This window comes from Lycium ferocissimum, chromosome 11 (assembly GCF_029784015.1).
Source record: "Lycium ferocissimum isolate CSIRO_LF1 chromosome 11, AGI_CSIRO_Lferr_CH_V1, whole genome shotgun sequence".
Classification (NCBI taxonomy): Eukaryota; Viridiplantae; Streptophyta; class Magnoliopsida; order Solanales; family Solanaceae; genus Lycium; species Lycium ferocissimum.
Genome location: NC_081352.1, coordinates 41,761,049 through 41,768,990, shown reverse-complemented (window position 1 = coordinate 41,768,990; position 7,942 = coordinate 41,761,049).

Sequence of the window (7,942 nt, the reverse complement as noted above, 5' to 3'; positions counted from 1 at the left end):
TATATATTTGTATTAAAAGTTCACTTGATATTTCAATATTAAATAAGTGTGTATATGGACCGGGTTGGTTTGAGTTTTTTCAAATACCAAACCAAACCAAACCAGTTGTGTCGGATTTTTATTAACAAATCAAAATAAGCAATAAAAGTCGGGTTTCATGTTTTTTTCGGTTTTCTCGAATTTTTTGGTTTTTTTTTTCGGGAAAAGACTTCATACAATACATATAACTTGTGGTTTAAATATTTCTTTAGTTTTAGTAAGGTACAACTATCTAATTAAGGTGTGTCTTAAGTAAATATCACAAAATATGAGATGGGTGATGACGTTGTACTAAAATATTCAACTAAAAAAAGATAATGAAATCACTGAGCCATAATGAAAATGATCAAAATCTAAATGTACTAAGTCATGCCAAAATAAGTACGCCTAATAGTATTAATTAAATGACTAAATATTAAAGAAAAACCAAATTAAATTATGCAATTTCACAATCTAAACCGATGCAAAACTAGGAATAAATATCCAACATTATTGTTATACGTAGTGCTAGAATTGAATTTCTTTTGTTAGCATTAGTATTGATTTGGTTTTTATTTGGACTTTATTTGAGTTATTAGCATCTATAGGCTATTTGGACCATTCAAAATTCTAAGTCCAAACTTGAAATAATATGTGAAAAGACAAAAATTATGAAAAAATTTAAGAAATATTTATAAAGTACATTACAATTAAATGTTTTTATGTATAAAATACTTTTAAAATTTGTATACATGTAACGTCGGATTGGTTTGGTTCGGTTTGACTTTTTTTAGTTAAAACCAAACCAAAACAATTATGGTCGAATTTTTTTTCAATACCAAACCAAGTCAAACCAAACTACTAATCGAATTTTTTTTCTCAGTTTGACTCGAATTGTCGATTTGGTGCGGTTTGTCGTTTTTCTTTATACACTCCTAAGCAAAGGCATGATGGGAGATACTGTGTTCACAACTTAAATAACCCAACAAGTGACAAAAGTTACCAAAATACCCCAGTAAAAAAAAAGTTACCAAAATACCTTTTGCGCACTAAATTAGTGTGCAATAGGACCAAACTGTACATTTACAGTTTGGTCCTATTGGGCACTAATTTAGTGCGCAATACCTGTTTACTAAGAGTCCCAGCCCTTTATTCATTGGCCAAAAGTTTTGAAATTCACGTTTTTTCCGTAGTTTGACCAAAGATTAGTCATGTTTAAAAACGCCGGAATATCAATATTTTATATAGAAACTGATATCTTTTTCTGCGAACAATAATGTAGGCTCAACGCATCAAGTATACCTATACGTTTGGCTCGTCGTTTTAGGGGTTGTAAAGTGACCCGAAGTAAGTTTTGTTTGTTTGGAAACTTGTTATCTTTAGGTTTAAGTGTTTTATTTTATAGGGTTTTGATTAATTTAGGACGTCGCACGAGTTATTATTAAACTACAATAAAAACTAAGATAACTAATTATCATTAAGAAAATAATACCAAAAAAAAAATTTAACATAAAATGTACATTTTATTTACAAATACACAATCTTCATCCCCCTAGGTCCCATATGTGGGAGCCTTTAGAATAACCTTAGGCCTAAGGCGAACCCCACCACCCTCACCATCATCTCCATCCCCTTCTTCCTTTTAATCCGTACATGCAATATGGCGTGATCATCCTGCGTTCCCGACCTGGGGGCTTGTTCAAAACATGCTTCCTATGGGAGACGACGGTGGCCGAAATGTGAGCTTCAGGAGATGACTCAATCTCAACAGGTTACGGGTCCACAAGCGTAGAAGAATGAACATGAAATAACATATAAACGATTTAGTTTAGATTTATGCTAAACTAAACATGGAATAACCTATAAACAACTAATAAATACATCATTTTATTGTAAAAAATCAAACCTGTGTCTCGACGGGCTCTTGAGATGGTTGGTTAGAGGGCTCCTGAGACGACTCCTCAGTGGGCCTCGGAGCCGGAGACATGTCGAATTCCTCGAATAAGTAATCGAAGTCCAGCTCTGTGCCACCCTATAGATCACGAGCTAGTCGCTCACCCTGTGGATGACGACCGGCTGTATCGTGCCGATGGCCGTAACATGTGATCCGAATATAAATCCGAGCAAGGTGCAGTCGACGGACTCTTTCCGAAGTCGATGGTTGGTAAGAAGTCAATGGGATCTCTGAAGTCAACGGAGGCTGTTGGGCTGGAGCTGGACCTGGTGCATGGTCGTCAGGCTCATCTACTAGACCACGACCCTCTCTAGCCCCACCCTCCGTGACGGACCCTCCGGCCCTACCACTCGGCCACCGCCCCTATTCCCCACCCTGCTCGCCGCGCAGCCTGCCGGCATGACCACGACCACTCGCGGCCACGGGACCTCGGAACACGGCTCGTTGAGACGTCCAGGAGCTCACGGGCACCGTAGCATACCACACTTGACTGGGGTCAAACATTCTGCCGCATATCCTATCGTCTCGAGGCATCCATAGTCCAAGCTCTCCCGCCGCATCCTACGTACGGTCCGTAGGCGTATTTGTTGCAAATATTAATGATTGAATAAATCTGTAACGTAATACATAGAACGATTAATTATGTATAAGACTAATAAAACTTACCAACGTCTCATACTGTCCTGCGAGTGCTGCATATCCTCAGCCATCTGCACGACTCCTCGCGGGGTTGCTAATTAAGCTGTGAGTGATCCGCATGTACCACTGCATGTACCTCCGGACCGGAGTCGCATGTCTGACCATCGCTAGTGTCCCCACCTTCTGATCCCAACGGTGGACCTGGAGCTACATAAAGGCCCGCCATGCATCAGTGACGGCCGTACACTCGTCCCGCGTATAATGGTCGTGCTCCCAAGTAGCTCGCTCAGGTAAATTCTGTACATGGCCAAACTGTCGTAAGATGCGGTCAGGCGCGTGATCCTCAACGATATCCATATGTATCAACGGACACCATGACCTCCACGAGGGCTCACCAACCCTACAATACGCCGGCAGCTGATCCAAAATCTAATCATATTGCGTCCATATAAAAGCCTGTAAAAAGAATTGAATTAGTTAACAATAAAAAACTAAAAAAAAAAAATACTAATGTTAAATAAAAAAAACTTACCTGTCCGACGTCATACGATCTAGCTGATCCCTGAATGGGAGAATACTGTGGTGCGTATCTACATCTCGGTTAACGCCTCTCGTCCATCTCCACGTGTATGACATCGCCTCAACAATATAGTCGAGCGGAGGGTTAGCAGTTATGGGCTAAAAAGGTCTCATCCTAGTCCATACCCATATTTGAAAGGGCCATTAATTTTTTTTTTTTTATTAGTCGTCGTTTCAAAAAGCTATATTTAGAATAAAATTACACACACGTAAATATAATTGCAGAGATCGGGCGCGAAATGCAATGAAACGGCCCTCGTGCCCTAGACAATCGACGTAATCCTCGATACATGTAATCCGGTAATGCCAGCGGCGCCTCAATCGTAACATCCCAACTCGCCCGGATGCTCGAGCTTGACAAATACCTCAAGCTCACACGGGAACCCGATGTGTTCGGGAACGTAATGCCCCGAATATGACGAGAAAGGTACGGACGAGCACGTCAGCCAAACATCCGGGCCCGAGGTGTGTCCTCTTTTGTCGATCATTCAATGTCACGAGGCGCGAGCGAGCGAAGAGGAATGCATCGACCGACCCCCGTCCCCATATATCACGCTATCGGCGGCGAAAACGATGGAGCCTAATCAACTCCGGTTGATACAACGACATCTGCTGAGGCTCCTCAATATACAAAGCGCGTCCATCTACCCGGAGACCGTAAATGACCTCTATGTCCTAAGGGTGATGGTGGCCTCACTAGTTCAGAGATGAAATGTGTGGGTCTTCGGTCGCCATCGCTCAATTATGGCTATCACGAAAGTTCTATCATGGCAGAGACGCGACAGCTAGCCGACGCAAGCCGTAGATACCACCTTGATATAGATATCTAAGATGCGCAAGGATATGGGGGCATCGTAGTACTCGCTAAAAATATCTCACTTGTTTCAAACTCCGACGGACGAGCGGGTGGGATCTTCATCCGAATCCCATACTAGCTGGGACCTATGTTGTTGCTGTAGATAAAGTATCTCTGGCTCGAACGGCCCCGGATGAAGGTGGCGGGATCCATGGAGGTGTCGTATCTGTTTTATGTATTTTTAATTAATCATTAACATGTAATATTAATTATGTAATCTTTTATCAAAAAATTATGCTAAGGATGTTCAATCCTAAACTAAATATATTCAGACCTAAACTAAGGATGTTCAATTATACTAACTAACTAAGACTTTAACGGGAAATTATATGAACTATCTAAATTTACAAATTAATGTGCGTTAATTAATTATTATACTAACTACAATTAACTAACTAATATTACATTAATGCTATTTTAAATCTTAAACTAAGGATGTTCAAACCTAAATTAAGGATGTTCAGACCTAAGCTAAGGATGTTCAATTATACTAACTATCTAAGACTGTAACGGGAAATTATATTAACTATCTAAATTTACGAATTAATAATTGTTAATTAATTATTATACTAACAACAATTAACTAACTAATATTATATTAATGCTATTTTAAATCTTAAACTAAGGATGTTCAAACCTAAGATAAGAATTAAATATAATTAACTAACATATATAATCTTAAGGATATAAAGGTTTAACTAAGGATATTCAAACCTAAACTAAGGATGTTCAGACCTAAGCTAAGGATGTTCAATTATACTAACTAACTAAGACTTTAATTAACGGGAAATTATATTAAATATCTAAATTTGCAAATTAATAATTGTTAATTAATTATTATACTAACTACAATTAACTAACTAATATTATATTAATGCTATTTTAAATCTTAAACTAAGGATGTTCAAACCTAACCTAAGGATTAAATACAATTAACTAACAAATATTATCTTAAGGATATTAAGGTTTAACTAAGGATGTTCAAACCTAACTAAGGATGTTCAATCCTAAATTAATAATTATTTCACAAATAAAAATATAAAGATTAACAATTCATCATCATACAATTAACAATTAGCTAGCAAACAATTGGCAAATAATTAATAAATAGTTAACAAATAAATAATTAATTAATGAAACTATTAACAAATATTTAATAAATAATTAACAAATAAACAATTAGCTAATCCAACAATTAAGAAATACTAAATAAATAATCAACAAATAAACAATTAGTTAACAAACAACTAAGAATTAATTAATAAAAAATTAACAAATAAACAATTACCTAACAAAAAATTAACAATTAATTAATAAAAAAAAATTTAAAAAAAAAAGAAAAAGAAAAAAGGGGCAGTGGACTGCCCATTTGCGCATAAAAAAAGTGCGTAGTATTTTTTTTCGTAATCCGCAACTATTACACAATAATCATGCTTAGGATAGTAATATATTTAACAATGTAATAAAAAATTCGTAGTGAAATACCTAGATTGAAGGTGGTTTTAATTTTTGAAATCGAGTTCTATACCGATTTATTCCGAAATCAAACTTTTAAAAATTGTTTCATTTCGAATATCAAGTTAATATTGACTTTTAAGGTTAAAAAAAAAAAAACACGAAAACAACGCATTTGGAACGTGGGGACCACTGTTTTTGGTGTTAATGGAGGTTTCTCTATTTTAAAAAGGAGGGGGGACCGTCTGGGTCTAATTTATTGCATAAAAGGTATTTTGGTAACTTTTTTTTTTTTTTTTTTTTACTGGAGCATTTTGGTATCATTTGTCACTTTTTGGGTTATTTAAGTTGCGGACTCGGGAGATATTGGATCAAGGAGATTATTCTTCAGTTACACATTAAAGGGCAGAAACAGAGAAAATGGAAAGACATTTTCTTAGTTGTTCGAACAGTTTCCCAGCTAGGATTGTATAGTTTGTAGTGTTGCTAGTGGTTTTTGAAATGAATGAAGCATTGATTTACAACTAGGAAAACCAAGTTATTAGGTTAATTTACATCTTATATTAATTTTTCAATCTTCCGCAACTAAATAGATGAAAAGCTCAGTGTATTGAGTTTGTTTATCTCTAAAGCACTCTTTAATGAAAGAACCCTAATAAACAATAAAATATAAAATGCAAATATGTAAATAAAAGTACATATATAACATCATAATTGAGAAAGTGATGACAAAAGTTGTGAAGAAGCATTATTCAGCCGTGAATGACAGTGTGTAATCAACTGAGGGACCCTTATCTCGTGACACTCGTGATATTGCAATCCAAAATTAACCCCATCGTACTATAGGAAAATGACATTTATTTAATCTCTTACCAGTAAACCAATATTCATTTGATGAAGAAAAATAAAAGAGATAGTGACCCATAGATTTAGTGTTCATATATAAAATGTACTCATTATGTTTCTTTGTATATGTTACCATTACTGTTTGGAAACAAATATTTTTTATGTTTTAAGATTCTCTAAATATGCTTAATTATTAAAAGAATATCCTATTTCTAGTATTTTTGTATAATTTTTAATATTATATATTTATTTCAAAATAAAAATTCTAAAAATCAATATCTTGAGTCACTCTGTAACTTAAATGTTTTGACGCAAGCATTATCCGGAATGATCGGCTTAAGTCAAACAAATAAAAATGATTAAAGTGATTAGAGCCCGTTTGGCTTTTAAAAAAAAAAAAGTGGCTTATAAGTTAGTTTGACAAAAAAAACTGCTTATAAGCCAAAAAAAAAAAAATTGGCCACCCCAATTTTTTTTTTTTTTTTGGCTTATTCGAAGCATTTTTTTAGCTTATAAGTTGGTTTGCCAAACACCTAAAAAGTTAAAAAACAGCTTACAAGCTGGTTTGACCACTTATAAGCCAATCCAAACGGGGTCTTAATCTCATGTTTTGAGTAGTAAAACGTGTATATTTATTCCTATGACAATTAGTTAGATTATAGATATCTAGTAGTAGTAAATTTTATCTGCCATTTTGTCATAATTTCACGTGCCATTATTATAGTATTTTTATTCCTTCCGAGAGGTTATTGTATTGTTTAATCTATTGTAAGACAATTTTATAATTGTATATTGCCAATAAATTTTGTTAAATCTGTGGGTATTGTATCTTGCCATATTAATTAGTACCACAATATCCGTTTTATGTCGGCTGATTCTACATTTGGCACGCAGATTTCTATTATATATAAGTGTCAAAGGGGGCCAACACAGCATTAATAAATTGTACATAAAGTATTCCATATGGTACCCTATTTTACGGGTGAAGGACACGTAGATTGTATTATAAATTTTGCTAATTTCATTAATGATGAATGGACACGTGTTTGTACAAAAAGTTTAGTAAATTGTATACTTTAACCAAATTTCTTTTTCATCCTACTTGATATATGTCGTAGTCTGACTATTTATTCTCTTGTCCTATATACACGTGTATGCACTTTATTCCAATCCTCCTCTTTTGAGTGACACATATTTACACTCTCCGATTCGAAATAATTGTTTACTTAGCCTTTGTCACATCTCTTAAGAAAACATTAGCTTCTACAAAAAAAATAGTTATTTTGACTAAACTGTCCTTAATAAAATTCTTGCTTATTTATTGTCTTCAATAAATAGAGGCAAATCTGGAAGAATACAATTAATTCCTTGATTATGTAAGTTAACATTTATTTTGAACCACAGTAAAAAGGCTAAGTGGACACGAACTGAGAACGTTTTTATTCCCTTTTTCCTTCTTTGACATTACTTTACTTATTTTTATTCTCATGTGTGTTCTCTGATTATTGTTTCTTTACATTTATAAAATTTAAAATATATTACTTTATATTTTCATTTAGGAATTTGATAATTTTACTTATGGATTAAAACTCTAT